The sequence below is a fragment of the Bos indicus x Bos taurus genome, chromosome 21, assembly GCF_003369695.1.
Source record: "Bos indicus x Bos taurus breed Angus x Brahman F1 hybrid chromosome 21, Bos_hybrid_MaternalHap_v2.0, whole genome shotgun sequence".
NCBI lineage: Eukaryota > Metazoa > Chordata > Mammalia > Artiodactyla > Bovidae > Bos > Bos indicus x Bos taurus.
Window position 1 is genome coordinate 26,677,341 of NC_040096.1, and position 22,655 is coordinate 26,699,995.

General features: G+C 48.4%; 1 protein-coding gene across 2 annotated transcripts in view; it reads left to right on the top strand.

Annotated features, from left to right (window-relative positions):
• Window positions 1-1,248: 1,248 nt before the first annotated feature.
• Window positions 1,249-22,655, top strand: part of CEMIP (cell migration inducing hyaluronidase 1) — a 160,219-nt gene continuing 138,812 nt past the window's right edge. For both annotated transcript variants that reach the window (XM_027521094.1, XM_027521095.1), the window contains exon 1: window positions 1,249-1,497. The gene's annotated coding sequence lies outside the window, so the exon portion shown is untranslated. The remainder of the gene's footprint in view (window positions 1,498-22,655) is intronic.

The window sequence follows — 22,655 nt, forward strand, 5'->3', positions numbered from 1 at the left end:
ATGGGCTGTAGCCCACCAGGCTCCTCTTTCCATGGGATTCTTTTGGCAAGAGAACTAGAGTGGGTTGCCATTCCCTTCACCAAGGGATCTTCCTGACCCAGGGATGGAACCCAGGTCTCCCGCATTGCAGGCAGATTCTTTACCGTCTGAGCCACCAGGGAGTGATAAGATCCCCGTCCGCAGTCACATACCTAGCGTGTCTGACTCTGGTTTCAAACCAAGATCTCTTTGACAGAAAAGCCCATGGGTCTTCCACTCGGAGCAACTGCTTAATCTTATGCTAGGATCTCTTTCTAAAGCCACCCTCTCCTTACCAAAGGCAAGCTTGTGTGCCCAACACACAGTGAGGCCAAGCAAACCGAAATGTCGGAATTTGGTGCAAAAAAAGTCTATTGCAGGACCTCAAAACCTGGAACTCCGGGAAGAGTTTCAGCAAAGCATTTTTAAAGGCAAGGTGAGGGACAGGACAAGGTTGGTGGTTGCAAATGTCTTGGTGCAGTAATCTTTGTCCACTGAAATCGGGTCACAGTGTTCCTATAAACCTCCAACAAGACAAATGTTACTCTCTGTTCTGAAACTTTTTCTCTCTCTATGCAAGAACAAGTGTTATCCTCAAAGGTCAGAGCCTTGAGAATGGGCTATCCTTTATATTCCAGGCTACAGGCAACACTGTTAAAGTAATAGAATACAAAGGTTAAAGCAAAAGATACACATCTAATACTGATTCAGATTTGTTCTTCCCTATTACATCCTGATAAGATTAGGAAAAAAAAAATATTCTGAGACTTAATAACCCTGAACCTCATCTCTCCGCGATTCTGTGCTAGGTGCTAGGCTTTCTCCGAGAGAGCCTCTCCCCTCGCTGGTTTGGAGCGGGGATTCAGGCTTACGCACCACGACCCCAAGCCCTCCGAGCGCAAAGAGGCTCTCCGCTGCTAGCCGCGGCTGCTCCTCTCGTGTCCTGGGCTCCAGCGCCCTCACCTGGCTGCTTCCGCCGCCGCCGGCGGACTCCGCGCGCCCGGGTTCCCCCAGGCTCCGCGGGCTCGGGTCTGCGTCTCCCAGAGCGGCCGCCAGAGCCCGCCCGGGTCCGGCCGGGGCCCGGGGCCCCCGCCCGACTTGGGCAAGGGGGAGGCGAGCTTCAGCGGGGGGCGGGTCGGTGGCGCGCGGGCGTCAGGGGCCCCGGGGAGGAGCCAGCCTGGCGCAGCCGGCTGAAGAGCAGGCAGCACTCTATAAAAGCCGCCGCTCTGGCGGGCGGCCGGGGAGCGCGGGCGAGCGCAGCGCGGTGCACCCCGGCTGATCCTGGAGAGGGCCAGCGGCGCGCGGAGCCGGCGGAGCTGAGCGCGGTCAGGGGCTGAACCCCGCTTTCCCGGACGAACTACCACTCGGCTTGCCCGAGTCCCGGGACATAACCGGGCCGGTCAGTGTGCCACCCGACCGCTCTGACCGCAGCGCCTCTGGCCCGCGAGGCGTGAGAGTGTCTCGGCTACCGACCCAGAGGTAAGCGGGCCGGCTCGGCGCGCCGGGGCTGTGTGGACTGCTCAGCCTCAGAGGGGAGGGGAGATGGGGGGTTCGGCGCCTCCACCGGTGTTAGGGAAAACGCACCGCGTCATGGGCTTGTCTGTCCAGTCTGTGCTGTGCTGTCTGTCTGTCTGTCCACGTGTCTGTTGATGGGCACACGTCTGCTGTGGGATTTCTCTGAGGTCGTGTGAGACTTTGCACGGGGCAGGTGCCGGGGGGGCGCCAGTGTCCTCGGAGCGCATCCGGCGGGGAGCAGGTCCCCGTTTTCTGTAGAGTTCCCCCGTTCTGAATGTCTCCGGGGAGATACTTGCGCCCCGAAGTGTCTCGTCGAGGAGTGACTGCTCCGAGGGTCAGATCGCGGAGTCCAGCTCACAGGGAGCCGGCTCACACCGTGCACTAGTGAGCGCGCACCTGGCAACAGGTCTGCGCCCTGCTGCTCGGCTTTGAGCACCATCTTCCTTCTCGTTTCCCCTCCGCCTCCTGCTGCCTCCCCGCGCGCGCTCTCCCCGACGGCGTGAGGCACCCAGCATCGCTCTGGCACACGACGGGTGGAGGTTAATTGAATGTTAGATGACAGGAGAACCCCTACTGGTGTCTAGACTACGACGCTCAACCTGGCATCGCTACAAGAGGGTTCGGCAGTCCCTGGCGAGGAATGTCAGCTCCAAGAAAGGTCAAATAAGGTTGGGAATAAAGACAGGGACCTGGCGGAGCCCAGGCCAGGGCCGTGGCCAGGTCTCCAGCTCGCCACTCTGGGAACCAGGGCCAGAGACACTCTGGAGTGAAGCCGGCGGGACGCATGTGCTCTTGAGAAAGGAGCTCAGTGCGCCGAGGTCCTCCGCCGCAGACTCGCTGTCCGCGCTCTCAAGACCGCCGCGGTTCCCCAAGGGTCCAACACTACGGCCGTCCCAGGCGCGCCGCCAGGAGCCGGGTTTGAGGTCCTGAGTCCTGCTTCGTGCAGCCAAGGCTGCCCACAGGTGAGAAAACCCTTTTAAAACTGAACTTTTGATGTGTGAGCCAGTGCCTGGCTGCAGGCTGGGAGCGAGTCTGTCTCTCCATTCCGGCGGTCTGGAGCGTGATCCCGGGCGCGCCCGGGGGCGGGAGCCGGCGGCTCTGCGTGCCCAGGCGCGGCGCCACCATGGACAGCTCCCAGCCGCTTCCTCCACTCCCGGTCGGTGGCCCTGGGTCTCCGGGGAAGTGGCGCGGCTTTCCTTCCAGACTCGGAGAGTAGGGGTACAGGGCAGGTGGAGAAGGGCCGATGGTCTGCGGGAGCCCTCGGGATCCCGTCCCGAGGCGACGTGAGCCACTCAGGAGGATAAAGGAAGCCTGGGTGGTTTGTGACCTGCTCCGAGATCGCCCTGAAGCTGAGCTCTTACCCGACTTTCAGTGTGGTGTCGTGGGGGGCTTCTCTGCAGCACCACGGGGCCCTCCGAGGTGTTGTAATTGTGCAACGCACGCTGAGACAGTGAGATGGTGCCAGACCTAATTAGAGACCACCCCCCCCCCCCAAACTGTTTTAGGCGTTTGACATAGGATCATATTCCGCATTATTAAATTCTTTAGTAAATACGGTACCGGAAGGCGATACTAGTTTCACAGTTACAGGGACAGAATGGAGAAAAAGCAGATAGATCACGTTTACAGAGAATGAGTTTGGATGCTTTTGCAAAAGCAGCTGTGCTGTTTTCCGAGCCCAATCGCTTCCTCCCAGGCGCATAACACTCTTAAAGAGGCTTCCATTGGTTCCTCTTTAGCCCAGTAGAGCATTTTGCAAGTTGGCTGCCTGGAAACAGGCTGCAGAGAACCTGTAGGAGTTAATCTGGGCAAATTAAACATCTCCGTTCTCTGATAAGAAATGACATTGGCTGAGGCTCTTCTTTTTGTAATTTTTCAGCTATGTAGAAGATGTAGCTTCCTTCATCTTAACATCGCCAGAAACTCAGAAGATCTGCTTCTGTTTGTGTCTGGTAGAAGGCCTATAGAGAGTAAAAACACTCAAGCATCTTTATTCATTTTTGAAGACAGCTTGTGTGACTTTTCAAAAGTTGCTTAAACTCTGTCTATTTCCCCAATATGGAAACCGGGGACAACACAACCAACCTTGCAGAGTTGCCAGTGAGAATTAAGTAGTAAAATGTAAAGCACTTATATCCATGCTAAACACAAAGAAAGCTCTTAAAATGGTAGTGATTATAAGTATATTTTACTTTTTTTTTTTTGCCATGCCACTCAGCATGCAGGATCCTAGCTCCCCAACCAGGGATCAAACCCATGCCCCTGCATTGGGTGCTCAAACTCTCAACCCCTGGATCACCAGGGAAGTTCCCAGAGGTATATTTTAAAGTCGGTTGTGCACTGCTTTTGGATTACATTCACCAGCCCTCTGCTGTCTCTCCTAACCTAGTGATTGTTTGATAGGGACTCCAGCTCCACTTTATATTCATGTTCGAGAACTTGTCGATAGAAATGATGAAAGTGCTGAAGTTGATTACAGTGTTGGAAAAAACAAAAGCAACAACAACAGCAACAACAACAAAAAAACCCTAACGTGTTCACCAAAGATCAGTGGAAGAATGTTTGCATGAAACAAATCAGTTGCCTGTTTTCCCCACCTGTGCCACTTGGAGAAAGTAAGTCATTTTCAAAATGTTATCACAGCCCTCTGGTTGAGATGATCTATTCTTCCTGATCCTTCTCTCAGAGGAATTCAGGATCTTCTGAGGGAACTCCTTGTCCTCTTGGAGGTGAGGTTCCCTTGGGTATTGATGGGAAGTGCCCACTGCAGCCCCATTTCTTGATTCCTGGAGGATGAAGTGTGGGGTCGATGTACTAGGGCAGCATATGGTCTAGGAGACCCCTGAATGGTTGCTCCTAGTCAGGAGGCACGTGCCCTTGTGTTTGAACCTTGCTTGACTGTGAGACCTGGACCAAAACACTACCATACTCTGCCTGGAGCATTGCCACTTAGGTGGTCACAGATAGATCTGAAGATTTCCTCCAGCTCTGTCTTTGAGGTTCTGTCTGGTGTGCTCAATCATGTCTAATTCTTTGCAACCCTGTGGACTATAGCCCTCCAGGCTCCTCTGTCCATAGGATTCTTCAGGCAAGAATACTGGAGTGGGTTGCCATGCCCTCCTCCAGGGGATCTTCCTGACCCAGAGCTCAAACCCTCATCTCCTGCATTGGCAGATGGATTATTTACCACTGAGTCAAGTTGAATATGTGACATCATGCAGAAGTTTGGATAATGGAGTTGTACTGAGTCCAATCTCACAGTTAGATTTTTTTTTCCTACAAAAAGTATGGGTGTACATGTGGGTGTCTGTGTGTGTTTCCACCAGTTTTACATTCTGATGCTCTTAGATTTTCCATATATATATATATTTTTTCCTTAGTAGATCAAAGTCATCTCAGCTCCCTCCATCTGGAAGGAGTGGAACTGATGGATGCAGTCCACGGATTCTGGGAATCTTTCGTCTATCTGGTGATGTGAATGATGACGTGGGCCCTGGCTGAACTTGAAATCATGATTCTCTTCTCTGGACTCCTGTATTGTTCCAGTTTCCAGCACACAAGACTTACTGGTAGGAAAACTATCTAACTACAGAATCCTTTTGGAGTAGAGGGCCAAAGAAGGGGAGGGACTGGTGTGAGAGACAGAAAGAGGCTTTTCCTGGATCCTGTAGTATTCTGTCTGCTGCAGCAGCTTCTGAGTGGCTGGGACAGACAGATGAAATAGCAAGTGTGGCATTAAGTGGGGATGGCTGGCGGGCTGATGGGGGTGACTCTCAGCATCTTTTGAGGCCTGCTGCTTAAGTGACCCCCTTTTAATACCTCATGTGGTATTGATGGAGCAGCACAGTTTGATAAACACATTTTGCATTTATAGTTATAACTCAAAAGATAAATACAAGCATGTTGATTTCTAAAAGAAACAAAGTTATGTTTATGGGTCAAATCCACAAGACCTCATATCCATGATCAGTCTAGGTAACATCTCTCTCTTTTTTAAAGTTTTTAATTAAATAATTTGACCATACTGGGTCCTATTGAATGGGCGTGAGTTTGAGCAAACTCCAGGAGATAGTAAAGGGCAGGAAAGCCTGGTATGCTTTAGTCCATGGAGTCGCAAAGAATTGGACACGACTGAGCCACTGAACAACAACAAGCCTGGGTCCTAGTCGAAGCATGCAAGATCTTTAGTTGTAGCATTTAAACTCTTAGTTTCAGTGTGTGGGATTTAGTTCCCTGGCTAGGGATCGAACCTGGGCTCCCTGCTTTGGAAGCTTGGAGTCTTAGCCACTGGACCACCAGAAATCCCTACATCTCTCTTTCCACATGATGGCAAATACCAAAATGGTTCATCTCCTCCAGATATTGCATCAGTTGTCTCCTTTTGCTGCATTTTTGATCATTATATGGAAGCAACTCAGTTCTTTTCAACAGGGAACAGGAAGTGATTACATTCTTACTCTCCTGTGTCTGGTTAGGTTAGTAGGAGATTAGGATGGTAATGGGTCTAGGCAGAGACTGAGTTCCTTTTTACTGTTTTGCCGGCTGATCAGCTGGGCCCAGAGCCTCCTTTCCCAAGAGCATGGCAAATGGACATTTTGGTAAATTGGACAGAATTGTGGTGCCTGTTGGGCTTCTCTGGTGGCTCAGCTGGTAAGAACCCGCCTGCCAATGCAGGAGACCCAAGAGACTGGGGTTCAATCCCTGGGTGGGGAAGATCACCTGGAGAAGGAAATGGCAACACGCTCCAGTTTTGTTTATTATTCTTAATTTACTTATTTTTATTTGGAGAATAATTGATTTACAATATTGTGGTGTTGTTTTTTTGCCATACATCAACATAGATCAGCCATAGATATGTATATGTCCCCTCCCTCTTGAACCTCTTTCCCACTTCCCACTCAAGTATTTTTGCCTGGGAAATTGCATGGACAGAGGAGCGTGTTGAGCTAGTGCGTGGGGTTGCAAGTTCAGATACCACTGAGCACGCACGCGCACACCTGGTACATTATCACAGTGAGTCTTATTAACATCTGCACTTCCAGGGGCTCTCCTAGCCTCTCTGGGAGGTTCCCTATCCTCTTTCCGCTCTCTGCTTTGGTACCAGGCTTCATTCAGACTTGGCTCTTTGGAAGAGAGGCTGCCTGCAGAGAAATGTCATCAAATATACATTTGCTTTCTGCTTTGTACCCTCGGTGCCAGGAAACTCACTTCCCCACCCCAAGGGAGAGAAGCTGTGACTCTCCCCTCCTATGTTACCTTCCAGGGCCCCTCTCTAGGCTCAGTTTGGCTCCAAGCATCTGAGTCCACCTCTCCCTTCCCATCCCTTGCAGGTGAGGGAGCGAGGTTTGTGTGTGGCGGAGCCCAGGCAGCCACCTCCCCCACCTACACTCACTCAGAACAGGTTTCCGCTCTCCAGCTCCGGACAGTCTGGCTCCTCATGTGGGGAAATTGCTGAGGCATTATCTGAATCTTTCACAAGGACAGCCACATGATAGATATAACTTGGGTTTAAAGTGCTTTGACCAGACAACAGCTTTTGCAAACCCTAAGAATTTCTTTCCTTCAGCTGTCCACAGAAGAGCTTAGCCATTAGGCATTTTCTGTCACAGGGAAGGCCCATCTAGAAAAGGGTCCTTCTGGCATGCAAAGTATTTGTGCTAGACTATTGCCTCTCTTGTCTCTATTCATCATCGGGGGGAGGGCGCGGTGTGGGGCAGGGGGGTGCTGACTTCTCCAGGAGCCTACTATAATATGTGGCCTTTTCTGGGATCAGGAGTTCATGCTGGTGGCCTGAGACTTTATGGCTATGAGGACAGACCCAGCCCGTGGGGCTTCCTAGGTAGCACTAGTGGTAAAGAACCTGCCTGCCAGTGCAGGATACTTAAGAGACCTGGGTTCAATCCCTATGTTGGGAAGATCCCCTGGAGGAGGAAACGACAACCCACTCCAGTATTCTTGCCTGGAGAATCCTCACGGACAGAGGAGCCTGGTGGGCTACAGTCCATAGGATTGTGAAGAATTGGACACGACTGAAGCAACCTAGCTCAACATGTGGAACCAAGGAAGGTACCATGGCAGAGTTTTTTAGACTCGAACGTGCAAGCAAGTCACTGGGGCGCTAGTAAAAATGCAAATTCTGATCAGACAGATCTGGGGGGTGGGGCCAGCATCTGCATTTCTGACAAGCTCCCAGGTGATGCTGCTGGTCCACGAGCTTTCTTTGGGTCACCAGGGCCTACATCATTGCTGGCATTTTGTGACACTAATACGACTTTTTTTTTTTTTAAGGTCTTCATACTTAAAAAAAAATGTATTTATTTATTCATTGGCTGTGTTGGGTCTTTGTTGCTGCTCAGGCTCTTCTGTAGTTGTGGTGTATGGCCGTCTCATTGCAGTGATTTCTCTTGTTGCAGCTCATAGGCTCTAGAGCGCAGGCTCAGTAGTTATGGTACATGGGCTTAGCTGCTCCAGGCATGTGGGATCTTCCTGGATCAGGGATCGAATGTGCATCTCCTGCAATGACAGGCAGATTCATTACCACTGAGCCACCGGGGAAGCCCTAACTCAACTCGTTTTGGTGTAGTTAGAGTCCATTTCTGATGTCCAAGTAGATGGGGCCCAGCTGGCCGGTGTCCTTCTAATGACCTGCTAACGACCCTTCAAATTCTTGGAGATAATTATTGTCACTCCTAAGCTGTCTTATCAGTAGACTAAATATCTTGAACCCCTTTGAGTTTCCCCTTTTCCCGGTCATAATAAATTTTCCAAAGCTCCCTGGGCCAAGTTACTTTTAAGTGCAAGACCATTGTGAAAATGGCAATTTATCTTTGCCTGGCAGAGGCATTTGAGTGTAATTTTGGTGGTATTAAGAGATCACTTGGGGAATTTCATCTCAGTCCTCTTCCAGACACTGAGAATGCGTGTTTACATTTCAACAACTTTATTTGACTCTGAAGACACAACTGGTTTTTTTTTTTTGGAACCTGAAAATGAAATTTAGGCTCAATGATCTTCCTCAACTGCCCTCCCTATGGCATTACTGTGGGGATGAACTGGCCATTGGAGATGCCCCCTGCAGCCCAAGATGCAGGTATGCAACTGCATTTAGTCGCCACTGATGCATCCGGGAGCAGGGAAGAAATTGACTACTGGTTTGAGCATCTTCTAAGGGGAGACCCTGTGTTAGCCATGAAGGAGGCATAGTTGAATAAGTGATCTCTGTCCTCCAGAGCTAACAGTCCCATGAAGGGGTTGTTGTTGTTTAGTCACTCAATCGTGTCCAGCTCTTTGTGGGCCCATGGACTGTAGCCTGCCAGGCTCCTCTGTCCATGGGATTCTCCAGGCAAGAATACTGGAGTGTGTTGCCATTTCCTTCTCCAGGGGATCTTCCTGGACCAGAAATCAAACTCGTATCTCCTGCATTGGCAGGCAGATTCTTCACCACTGAGCCACCAGGGAAGCCCCCACATGGAGAAGCAAACATCCAAATCAGCGGTTGCCATGCAGTGTGACCAGGGCTAGGACAGATGGGTCAGGAGGTGTGGTGGGCAGAGGGCCTGCTTGGGGGCAGGCAAAGCCAGGGGTCATCCCTTGAGAAGCTCCCCTGAGAAGTGGCATGAGAAGAGGTGCATCTAGAAGGATTAGCAGGAGTTTACAGGGCTTTTCTGGGGCTTCTCAGATGGCTCCGTGGTAAAGAATCCACCTGCCAATGCAGGAGATGCAGGTTTGATCTCTAGGTTGGGAAGATCCCCTGGAGAAGGAAATGGCAACCAGCTCCAGTATTCTTGCCTGGCAAATCCCACAGATAGAGGAGCCTGATGAGCTACAGTCCATGGGGCCACGAAAGAGTTGGACACAGCTGAGCAACTGAGCACACACAGAGGAATTTTCTGGTGAGGCAAATGTGGAGAGTAGAGTTCAGAAGGCATTCTATGCAGAGAGGAGGCCATGCAGAAAAATCCAGAAGCACAGTCAGTTCAGTTCAGTCACTCACTTGTGTCTGACTCTTTGCGACTCCATGGACTGCAGCATGCCATGAGGGAAAATGCGGAGGCCATGCAGAAAAATCCAGAAGCACAGACAGGCCTAAACATTTCATTTCTTGCAACCCTTCAGTTGCATGAAGTTCTGTAGCTGCCTCAGGTGCATGAACTCTCTAAAGCTGAAGAGAGAGAACATCCCTCTGGGCAACTGTAGGTCTCTGGAGCCTTTGTCTCTCGGGTCAGTGGTTTAAAACTACTTTAACCATAAATTTTTTTTTTCTACAAAATCTTACTAAATCCAGTTTACTAACCAGAGAAAACGTGGCTGTGGCTGTGAGGGTTTGGGTTTTGTCTTGTGGCCTCTAAAGAATTCCACAGAACTGTAGGGGTTCCATGGAGCATGGTTTGGAAACCTCTGTCCTGGAGAATTTTTCATTGCTTTTGGCAGTCCTATGAAGAGTGTTATCTTAGTTTTATTGTGATTGGTCTTGCTGTGCTTCTTGACATTCTGGATGCCTTGCTGGTTGTTGTGTCAATAGTTGTCAGTGGAAGGAAACCAGAATTGTCCTGTGTGACACTGACAAATGTGGGGCACACGGGCTCCCCGTGAGAAAGGGAGTGTGGCAGGTGCTGGCTCAGAAGTCTCCAGCAGTAGCTGTCCACCGGGGGAAGCAAAGAGAGCAGTGAGCTTCTTGCAGAAATGGGCTTTTTTACTTGCAACCTTGTCTAACTGTCCAAGACTTTTCAGATTCTAAAAAAGTTGGCAAGGGAAAAAAATAAAAGCATATTTCTGGGTATAAGACTCAACAAATTCTACCGAGGCTCTCGCATCTCTTTTCATCTGTGTAAACTAGCCAAATGTAAAATTTAAAGGCAGGATGTTTTTGAGAGTGAATTTTGAAAAGGGACTGTTAAGCCAGAAGCTTAAGAATAGAAAAGTTCCACTGGCCCAGGGTGAGGCGGAAGGTTCCAGTTCAAGCTGGAGCTCCTGTGTGTGTCTTACAAAGCTCTCTCAAAGGAGAAAATTGATGCTCTAAATGGAACAATGCCCGAAGGGAGCCCCACCCCTCACTGATGGATGGTCCTTGTCCTTAGAAAGGGATCTGAAGAACTCCCTGTATGCACTGTGTGGGCGTGCATGCTAAGTCACTTCAGTCGTGTCCGATTCTTTGTGACCCTGTGGACTGTAGCCCACCAGGCTCCTCTGTCCATGGGATTCTCCAAGCAAGAATACTGGAGTGGGTTGCCATTTCCTTCTCCAGGGGCTCTTCCTGACTTGGGGATCGAACCCCTGTCTCATGTCTCCTGTGTTGGCAGGTGGATTCTATATTAGTAGCACCACCTAGACACAGAGCAAGCTCTAAAAGCATCATCATGTGACTGATTTAAGGTGACGAATGTGAGGTATGCTCAGTCTAGAGAGCACTACTGGGTACTTGAGAAACCCTGAGGGAGGGAAGGGACAGCGAGGGTTCCTTTCAGGATATACACGTGCTGTTGCCTGGGGCTGTGTCTGCTGCCAGACCAACAACCCACTGAACTAGGCAGTGTCAAGAAAGAGCTGGTGATCAGCAGCCTCTCTATCCAGATGGTCTTGTGTCCAAGGGTCTTGACATCAGTGCCCATTGCTTTGGAAACTGGTCCACCAGGAACTATAGGATTGACTCCCAAACTGTGAGGATTCAGCTTCCTCTAGCTTCCTAGGGCTGGCCTTACACAGGCTCTTAGGTTGCCCTGAGTTGTCAGGCCAGGTGACCAATGACACTGGCTTCCTAGATCCCACAGGACTGTCTGATGGATGGCCACTGATGAGCCTGAGCTGTCTACTTGGTTGCAGCGGCTACTGCCCGGCTCTCACCCCGCTGCGTGCCCTCCTTCTCTCTGGTCCCCGGAGGGGGCAATGGTGCCTGCATGTGAATGATGAGGACACTGATGCCCAAGGGTTTGGAGCTGGTACAGAATGATCTATTTTTTTTTTTTTCCTGCATGGTACGTAGAACTTCCCAGACCAGGGATTGAACCTGCGCCCTTGCAGTAGAAACTAGCAGAGTCTCAACCCCTGGACCATGAGGGAAGTTACAGGAGGACATCTTGGATGTCTGTCTAGCTCTTAGTCCAGTGCATCAGTAACCCGCCTTCTTTCCAGGGCTCTTGTCCTTGCTGTGTAGTAGGGGCCATTATTCCCAGCTTGGTCTCCTTGAACTCCCCTAATTCTTGGGGCTTAGAACCCAGAGCTTCTCAGGCAGACAGTGGCCATGCAGAGCAGTTCCCCATCCTGTAAAGAACAACAAGAATGAACCTCGAAAGGACTGAGCCAAGGGAGCAGATTTAGGCAAACCGTTAACATTTTTTGTTTGAAAAACAAACTGGTGGTTTATGACGAGCCTGTTTCAAAGCCGGCTGTGTTATAACCACTGAGTAATTCACTCGTGTGTCAATTTTCCAAAGGATTGGGTTCAGGAAAACCTCAAACATAGTGGCTAAGTACTTTTCCTTTCCTTTAAAAATTGTGTTTATTTTGGGAGGAATTTAATCCATATGTTTCAGATCTATTTCCATGTTACTCAGCAAAAGGTTGTTTTTTCTGCCCAGCATCGCTAAGCCATGAGTCCACTTGGTTCCTTTCTCTTCCCTTCCCACAGCCATCCCCAAGCTTCACCCAACGGGTACTCACAGCTGAGCCCCAGGCTTGTGGCTGGTCAATTCTATAGCCTTTTGTGTGTACGAAGTGCTGAGTCACTTCAGTCATGTCCAACTCTGACTCCCATGGACTGTAGCCCGCCAGACTCCTCTGACCATGGGATTCTCCAGGCAAGGATACTGGAGTGGGTTGCCATGCCCTCCTTCAGGGGATCTTCCTGACCCAGGGATCAAACCCATGTCTCTTGTATTTCCTGCATTGGCAGGAGGGTTTTTTGTTTTTGTTTTTGTTTTTTTTTTACCACTAGTGCCACCTGGGAAGCCCATTTTATGAGACACAAGCAACTGTAGGTCCTGGAGGCAAAAAGAAAAACCAGTGATACTATTTCTGTCTTTCTTGAAAAATTTGACATTTGATTCACTACAGATTTCTGGCATTTATTTAGATTGTTAAATGTTGTGATACAATATTAGTTACATTGATTGACTGAGTTTTTGGTCCTATCTTAAATTTTGCATCTTTGCCTCAACTTTCTTCTGACTAACCTCCTTCAGGGCTCTTTCCTGTTGGGAAGTCAAAGTCCTTATCATCAGTGCTGGTTCTGTTCTGGTATTTTCTGGTGCAGAGCTCTCTGTGATGACCTAGAGTGGTGGGACTGGGGGTGGGTGCAAAGCTCAGGACGGAGGGGATATAGGTATACATATAGCTGATTCGCTTTGTTGTACAGCAGAAACTAATACAACATTGTAAAGCAATTATACTCTAATAAACCATATATATAAATACATATAAATAGATCATATGGTTGTCTTATAAGAATGAAAACAGATCAATAGGAGGATAAATGCCCTACAGATATTTTTCAATATGTATGAACATTTTATGTATGACATGTGCTGTGCTAAGTCACTTCCGTCGTGTCCAAATCTTTGCAAGCCTGTGGACCATAGCCCTCTAGGCTTCTCTGTCCATGGGATTCTCCAGGCAAGAATACTGGGGTGGGTTGCCATTTCCTCCTCCAGGGGATCTTCCTGAACTAGGGTTTGAACCTGCATCTCCTGCATTGCAAGCGGATTCTCTGAGCCACTCTGAGCCATTCTCTGAGCAATTCTCATTGCTGAGCCACCAGGGAAGCTCCAATGTAAGACATGAAAGTGAAAGTGAAGTCGCTCAGTCGTGTCTGACTCTTTGCGACCCCATGGACTGTTGCCTATCAGGCTCTTCCGTCCATGGGATTTTCCAGGCTAGAGTGCTGGAGTGGATTGCCATTTCCTTCTCCAGGGGACCTTCCCGACCCAGGAATCGAACCCGGGTCTCCCGCATTGCAGGCAGACGCTTTACCATCTGAGCCACCAAGGAAGCCTGAGTCGCTCAGTCGTGTCCGACTCTTTGCGACCCCATGGACTGTGTAGCCTATCAGGCTGCTCTGTCCATGGGATTTTCCAGGCAATAGGACTGGAGTGGATTGCCATTTTCTTCTCCAGAGGATCTTCCCGACCCAGGGATGGAACCCAGGTCTCCCGCATTGTAGACTGACGCTTTACCGTCTGAGCCACCAGGGAAGTCCATAATGTAAGACATGCTGCTGCTGCTGCTGCTGCTGCTAAGTCGCTTCAGTCGTGTCCAACTCTGTGCGACCCCATAGATGGCAGCCCACCAGGCCCCGCCATCCCTGAGATTCTCCAGGCAAGAACACTGGAGTGGGTTGCCATTTCCTCCTCCAATGCATGAAAGTGAAAAGTGAAAGTGAAGGCAGTATCAATTCAGTGAGGGAGAATGTGGTTTGTTCAGTAAACATATCTGGGTATTACTATTTTTTACAGAAAGAGATCAGTATCAGAGACAGGGGAGCAAGCTTTGGGGATGCTAAATGTGCCTCTGGCTCTTAACCTACCTGTTGATTTGAACTGGGGGTGTAGGAGTCTTAGGGAAAGTGGAGGAGAGGCGTGTGGGTCCTCTCTAGACATCCATGTGATCTGAAGCTGATATTTTCCCTTTTCCGTTGCTTGTCTTCCGTTCTGGGGAGAGAGGAATTGTGGTGTTCCATGGTAAGTATTTTGCCAATTATGCTGGACTGATGTTTCACTGTGGCTGTGAGTTCTTAAGAAGGCATTGCGTTCACAAGATTTCTCAATTCAGTTCCTGGGAACAAAAGAGAAAGCAGTTATAGGAGCTGGGCTTCGGAGCTTTCATAGCAAGGATTTCTTCGCAGTGAAGTGATTTTGTGGAAATAAAAAGTACGGCCATCTCGGAGGCACCGACTTGGTTCCCAGCATTGAGGAACCTCAGAGTTTCCTTTGATGACCTAACTGTGGGCTGTGTATATACTTGAACTTACTTGGTGGCAGAGCTGAAATCTGTTTTTAATTTTAAAATCATTGGGCAATGTTGTTACAAATGGTAATAGATAAACATGTCCCAGGATTTTCTGAGAAGGACCGGTGCCAGTGAAGTTCATTTTTACTTTAAACATGCCCCACATACAGTTACTTTAAATAAGAAACTATTTTTAACACGGAGAAGAAATGATGTTTCTATTGAATCTTGCCTATTAAGTGTGAGCTTGAGCTTCTGCTCTGCTATTGTTTGAGGACATCACCTTTCCAAGGTCTGGAGATCAGAGAGGTGTAGAGTCATATTTTGGTTTTATTTTTCTTTTTTGGATGAGCCTCCCAGCTAGGGGTTGCATTCCGCCACCTCACCCCTTCCCCTCTTTTTTTGGCCAGGGCACACGGCAGGTGGGATCTTAGTTCCCCGACCAGGGGTTGAACCCTGGGCCCTCAGAAGTGAGAGCTTGAATCCTGACCACTGATCCACCTGAGGTCACTCGCCTGGGTGTGATGGAGTTGGCAGAGGGACCCAGGTCTGTGTGAATCTGAAAGCCCGTGCTCCAAATAATGACTGAAGTTGCTTGATTCTTAAATTTTGAGGAAGCACGCTTAGGGGACTTCTGTAATTCATAGTAAAGCATTTTGAGAATAACAGGAGTTTTGAGAATAACAGGTAACCCAAACACAGTTGTTGATTCACCAGTTCTTTCAGGACACCTAGGATTCAGAAATGACTTCATGACATTTCCGTGCCATGGAGAAGCTCTCAGTTGAGAAGATGGGTAGGCCTTCAGGTACCTACAATCTGTGCTGTAAATGGGTGGACAGTATGGAAGCACTGCAGATTGATGAGAAGTAACTTTACTGGGGAAAGAGACAAGGTGTCATGGAGGCAGTGTTTTTTTTGAGTATACAATGTTGTGCTAGTTTCTGCACAATATACTAATGTATAGTGACTCAGCTATACATTTACATATACCCCCTCTTTTTCGGATTTCCTTTGCATTTAAGTCATTACAGAGCACTGAGGAGAGTTCCCTGTGCTCTACAGTAGGTTCTTATTAGGCCTCTATTTTATATACAGTAGTGTGTGTATGTCAATCCCAATCTCCCACTTCGTCCTACCCCCCTTCCCCTCGTAGTGTCTGTATGCTTGTTCTCTATGTCCATGTCTCTATTTCTCCTTTGCAAAAATGGTTAGTCTATACCATTTTTCTAGATTCCACATATATGCATTAATATATGATATTTGTTTTTCTCTTTCTGACTTTACTCTGTATAACAGTTTCTAGGTCCATCCACATCTCTGCAAATGGCACAATTTCATTCCTTTTTATGGCTGGGTAATACTCCATTGTATATATGTACCACATCTTCTTTATCCTTTCCTCTGGTGTTGGACATTTAGGTTGCTTTCATGTCCTGGCTATTGTAAATAGTGCTGCTATGAGCATTTTTGTGCATGTATCTTTTGTAATTATGATTTTCTCAGGGTATATGCCCAGCAATGGGATAGCTGGATCATACAGTAGTTCTGGTTTTGTTTTTTTTTTTTTAAGGAATTTCCATGCTGTTCTCCACAGTGGCTATACCAATTTACATTCCCACCAACAGTATAGGAGGGTTCCCTTTTCTTCACACCCTGTCCAGCATTTATTGTTTGTAGATTTTTGATAATATTGTTTGATTGGGCTTTGAAGGAGGATCTGGTTTGCTGGCTGGAGGAGAGAAGGTTAGGAGGGAAGGACTAGCCTGAATTTAGTTTCAAGAATCCAGAAATCAGATATTTGGGGGAAGGTCTAGGAGTTCCCTGGAAATGAGACCGTAAAAGTGAGGACAGGTGATGGTGGTCCTTAAAAGCTGAGTCAGGGCATTTTTGCCTGTGACTTTGATGAGGGGCAGGGTGTAATCAGGAGGTGGACACTAGACCATTGCTCCTGGTGGCAGGTGGCTTGGGTGTCCCTCACTTCTGAGGGTAGTGTTCTTGGCAGGAAGTCCATTCGAGAATACCAGTTCTCACCTGAGAATGTACTTCCTAGGGTCCGGTGAAGGCATTAAGAACTGCACTGCCTATAATGAAATCCTGGTGCTGGGGCCAGAGGGAGAACATTAAGTTGAAGTGTTTCAGGGGCCTCATGGCCTCATGTGAGGCCCAGTCCCTCTGCAGCTTGAGCTCTGAGCCTTTGAGGAGAATGTTCTGAGACTCGTGTGTCTTTGGAATTATCCTTCCAGGCCAATGCTTTCTGTATCCACTCTTAGTGTGGGAGCAGAGTGTTTGTGACTTTTGTGCTAATTACTTTTATACTTAAATTTTTTTTAAGTGTATTTATTTATTTATGGCTGTGCTGGGTCTTTGTTGCAGCTCGGGCTCTTCTTGAGTTGTGGTGAGCGGGGAGGCTACTCTCTAGTGGTGCACAGGCTTCTCATTGCAGTGGCTTCTCTTGTGGAGCGTGGGCTTTAGGGCAGGAGAGCTTCAGTAGTTGTGGCGCATGTTGCCCAGTGGCACATGGGATCTTCCTGATCAGGGATAGAACCCATATCCCTTGAACTGGCAGGCAGACCCCCAACCACTGGACCACCAGTAAAGTCCGATGCTGAATTTTTATAAACACCTTCCTAATTCTTCACAAATTCTTGGGTAGATTCCTGACTGCTTTGTTTGACTGACCTGCAGCAGAGGTGGTGGAAGGAATGTGGTTAAATGGGACAGAGTTTTCATGTACAGCTCACCTTTAGGGAGAACAGAGTCATCACTGTGAAGGGTGCTAGTTCAGTTCAAATAGTCCCGCTCAACTGGATGAGATGGGTACCCTGAGCGCTCTCTGCAGAGGTGCCAAGGTGACCTTCCAGCCCTTAGCTCTTCTCTGCCCTGGAGTTGCAATTAGACATTTGGTGGTTTCAGTGAATTGAGCCCATGCAGGGTACCCTGAATATCTGAGAGTCCTTTGGACAGCAAGGAGATCAAACCAGTCAGTCCTAAAGGAACTCAACCTTCTTGATGTTGTTCAGTCACTAAGTCTTGTTTGATTCTTTGCAGCCCCATGGGCTGCAGCATGCCAGGCTTCCCTGTCCTTCACTATCTTCCAGAGTTTGCTCAACTCATGTCCATTGAGCCAATGATGCCATCCAACCATCTCATCCTCTGTCACCCCCTTCTCCTCTTGCCCTCAATCTTTCCCAGCATCGGGGTCTTTTCCAGTGAGTCAGCTCTTCCCATCAGGTGGCCAAAGTATTGGAACTTCAGCTTCAGCGTGAGTTTGTACCAGAAAGCATTTCCTTAAAGAGATGCTTTTTTCCCCCTCACAACACTTTTGAAACACCTTTAAACAGACCTTAGCAAAGATTTAAAACAGAGATCTGGGTTAGCTTCTCTTTGCTGATTACACTCAGACCACAGAGTGTTTTGTAAATGGATAAGACTGCAGCAAAATTCAGAGTCAGTAATGTGTACCCTCAGCGGGTCCATTTTTCATCGTGGATGCTCTGCTTGAGAACATGAAACCCAAGATGTACACAAGAGGAGACTGCTGGAAAATGAATGAGCAGGCTAAAGGTACTCTGGATGAAATGCTCTTATCACAGGACTTCTGGTGCATGCCCTGTGTCCCACTTACATGGGTGATAAGTCAGCAATGCATTTATTAGTTTGACTTTTATCGCGAAAGATACCAGGGACTTGAAGCTTTGAGTCAGTGCCAGGTGAATCAATAAAACCAGGACATATTGCATTTGCTTAGCCAGTTTATTCAGCAAACACTTATTAATCCACCACTCTACACCAGACATGGAATGTACTAAAACCAATAACTCATGCTCCTACCTTGCAATTCAAGTTGTGGTGGGGTCATGTGAATAAAAGAGAATAGTAAAACATTCTACATCCATTCAAGGCACAGAGTGGGCAGAAAAGTGAGAGGATTCCTTTATTCCTGGAGGATTATTGCTTGATTTGAACATGACAACATAGTGAGAATCTGTCGATCAGAGATAGGACCTTTGGATACTGGGAGGTCAGACCATGTGGTTCATGAAAGGAGCTACCAGCAATTTAACAAGGTAATAATATATGGACAAAGCCAAGTGGGGTGAGAGATGAAGCTCTGGAGTGAGAGATGCCAGGAGATGGATCTCTCTCCCTGTCTTCCTTTTTGGTTATTTTGTAAAATACATGATATATTTTCATGTAGTCCAATCTGTTGACCATTTCCTTCAGATTTCTTCTTCTTGTTATTCTTTAGTCACTCAGTTGTGTCTGACTCTTTGCGACCCCATGGACTGCTGCATGCCAGATTTCCCTGTCCTTCACTATCTCCCGGAGTTTGTTCAAACTCATGTCCATTGAGTCAGTGATGCCATCCAACCATCTCATCCTCTGTCACCCCCTTCTCCTGCCTTCAATCTTCCTCTGTCAGTATATAATTCTAAAGTCTTAGACCACCACTGGTAGTCCCATGGATTGATTTTTAAGCTCCTAGACCTGTGTGGAATTTATTTCAGTTCATGGTACAAAGAGAGACTCTCGCTTCATTTTCCCCTGAATCAACCAACCCATTATCCAAGCACAGTTTTCTTGAACAAGCTCTGCTTTATCCATTGGCTCCTGCTGCCAGTGAAAACTTAGCTGATCTGGTTACCAGTGGAGAAGATAGCAGGGATGTGATAAGGCTAGCATGGTAGGAATTCAGCCAGACATTTGATCTGACCATCTGGGCGGGGCTTTAGAGATTCCATCTCAGCAGACTAGACCTGGCTATGTCTGGAAAGCTCTGCAGAGACGCGGCTAGCACTGCTGGCTGTTCTACTCTGAAAATTTAGCCAAATGAGGGTCGGTCCGGTGGCACACTGGGCTGCTAGCCTCCCTGGGAAGTGCTCCCTGGGGGAAGGAGCCCGATCATTCCTCCCTGGGGAGGGTGATCATCTGTGTGTCCCAGTGAGTCAAAGAGTGAGAGAGACCACCCATGGGAACTCCCAGGCATGCCCAGACTATGGTCCAGAGGGATGCCAGCATTCTGAGTGCAGTCTCTTCCACGGAACAGGAGCTTGTATATACACAGTGTAAGGAAATTTGTTCCTGACGTATGTTGAAGAGGCAGCTGAAATAACCTTCCCATCCTCTGGGTTCCCAGATGCCATGATTTATAACACTAGATGTTCAGTCCTGTCTTCTGTCTAGGGGCTCATGTCCTATTTATTTATAGAAACTCAGAGTTTATTGTAGAATGTGATGGAGTCACTGCCTGCTGCCTCTATGGAATGAATGGATGAATAACTAATGATTGACTGTGACTGTTTTTTCCATGTCTTCCCACAGCTGTACTACTTAACATTGGGAGTGGCAACTCATTTTAAACTGCTGGTCCTTCTCTTTAATAAGATCCTTGTAAAACCTTGACTTTAATGTCATGTTACTTCAGGACTTCTTCCTCATTCCAGGCTTTTCTTTTTCATTGAATACATGCGATAGTCACACTCTCCAGGAGTCAACAAACCATGGTTTCAAAAACCTTCCTTTATATCAGAGTTAGAGAAGAAATTCACATTCTAGAAAGACTTGCAAGATAATGGAGGTTCCTACTGTTTCGGATCCTATTTGGAAGATATGTTGGGGCAAAAACGTTGAGTTTACCTATTCTTTTAACTTCTCAGAAGCCTGTTAGAAAGTGGAGCTGTTGACCTGCAGGTGTAGGGATCTATGGGGCACACAGCTCAGCCTGGTGCCCCCTTCTGTGGCTGGACTGCACCTGCCAGCCAACTGGCTCATCTGCATCTCAGTTCAGCTGGCAGAACAGCTGGAGGCTGGCTGGTCTAGGTCGTCCTGACCCACGTGCTTGGTGTTAGCGGGCTGTCTTCCGCGGGGCTGAGGGGACCGTGTATACCATGTCCAGTATTCTGGGCCGTGTATCTGGACCTTGTATCTCTCATCATCTAGCAGACTAGCCTGGGTGTGTTCTAAGGTGGCTGATCTGGTTCTGTGAGACAGAGGAAAAGCATGCATTGATCTCAAAGCTCAGTGGCATACCATCACTTCTACTCCCTTTTAAAAAATGTCTTAGTTTGTGTATTTCTTTTTAAAAATATTTTATTAATTTATTTGGCTGCACCGGGTCTTTTTTAAAAAAATAAAGTTTCTCTTTTTTTGGCCCCAAACTTTCTTTTGTTTACTTCTGGCTGTGCTGGGTCTTTGTTGCTATGCTGGGCTTTCTCTTGTAGCAAGCAGGGCTGCACTTTAATTGTGGTGTGTGGGCTTCTCATTGCAGTGGCTTCTCTTGTTGAGGAGCACCGGCTCTAGGGTATGAGGGCTTCAGTAGTTGTAGCTCCTGGGCTCTAGAGCACAGGCTCAGTAGTTGTGGCACACGGGCTGAGTTGCCCTGTGGCATGTGGGATCTCTCTGGACCAGGGATCGAACCTGTGTCCCCTGAGTTAGCAGGTGGATTCTTTCCCACGGAGCCACCAGGGAAGCCCTGTACCAGGTCTTAGTTGTGGCTTGTGGCATCTAGTTCTCTGACCAGGGATCAAACACCAGTCTCCTGCACTGGGCGCTGGGAGTCTTAGCCACTGGATCACTAGGGAAGGCCCACTCTGCTTCCTTCTTTTGGCTGAAGCAAGGCTGGTTCATGTTCAAGGGGAGGAGATTCTGATTCTTCCTGGTGATGGGAGAAGCTGCAATGCTGTATTGCAAAGGACATGGATCCAGGGAGAAGAGAAATGGGAGTGTGTGTGTGCTCAGTCTTGTCTGACCCTGTGACTCCATCAACTGTAGCCCACCAGCTCCTCTGTCCATGGGATTCTCCAGGCAAGAATACTGGAGTGGGTTGCCATGCCCTCCTCCAGGGAGTCTTCCCAACCCAGGGATCGAACCCACGTCTCTTGTGTCTCCTGTGTTGTCAGGCGGATTCTTTACTGCTAGTGCTACCTGGGAAGCCCACAAAAGGTGGGGGAGTCAGGCCCTGTTTGCGATCAATCCACCACACCTACATTTGATAGAATTCCTTCCTCCATAGTAATCTTGCACTTGGATGTACTTACATGGTGACACCTTGCATGATTTCTCTGAGTCTCAATTGTGTATACATGTCCTGGCATTTGCATTCATCTTATCAGGCAGCTGGGTCATCAGTTCTTCTCTTGGAGACATGTTGGCCAGCCATCCTCCAAGTACAGTCACAAGGACAAGCCAACATCTGAGAGTGGTCATGTCCAGGAGGGAGGGGACTGTGAGGTGGGAAGGGGACATACCCCACAGGATCTTGGCTGCGTGCCCTGAAGGCTGGCTGAGGCTGTCAGCTGCTGCAGGGCAGGTCTTAGAGCCCCAAGGAAGCCCTGTTCACCCTTCCTGGTGCCCTTGCCTTTAGCTGGGTGTGGGTGGGCAGGTCTTGCCAGCTGAGGTTCCTGCCCTGACCCACCATGTCAGCAATGGAGCTCCCAGGGGACCAGCCAGGTCCTGCCCACACACCCGGATGTTGACAGGGGCACGGTTCCAGCACCAGCCTTCATGGATGGTCTCATGGCTTTTAAGATAATGACCATGGGGTGTGGGCTGGCGGGAGCGGTGACATCACTTTCTTGCAATTCTGGGTCAATTCCTGCTGCTTTTCTCTGCATCTCTGAATGACTGAAATAAATCTATGGGTTGGGTACGTGTCCTGGAAGGTTTCGAGCCTGCCAACACGCCTGTCTTGTGACATGGCCAGGAGAGTGATGACTTTGAGGTCAGAAGTCTTGGGTTCAAGATTCTGTCATTGGCTTGTCGTGTGAACTTGAACCGCAGGTTTCACTTTTCTAGGCCCGAGTTTTCTTATTTGTACCATGATGGATCCCTCCCTGATTTTGTGAAGTAATACTGAGGTTGATCAAACCAATCAATCCTCAAGGAAATCAACCCTGAGTATACGTTCGATGAACTGATACTGAAGTTGAAGCTCCAATACTTTGGCTACTTGATGCGAAGAGCTGACTCATTCATTGGAAAAGACCCTGATCTGGAAAAGATTGAGGGCAGGAGAAGGGGGCGACAGAGAATGAGATGTTTGGATGGCATCACCAACTCAATGGACAAATGTACATATGTTTCTTTCCTCTTGAACCTCCCTCCCACTCTTTCCCACCTTAATAGTTTGTTACAGAGCCCTGGTTTGATTTCCCTGAGTCATACAGTAAATTTCCATTGGC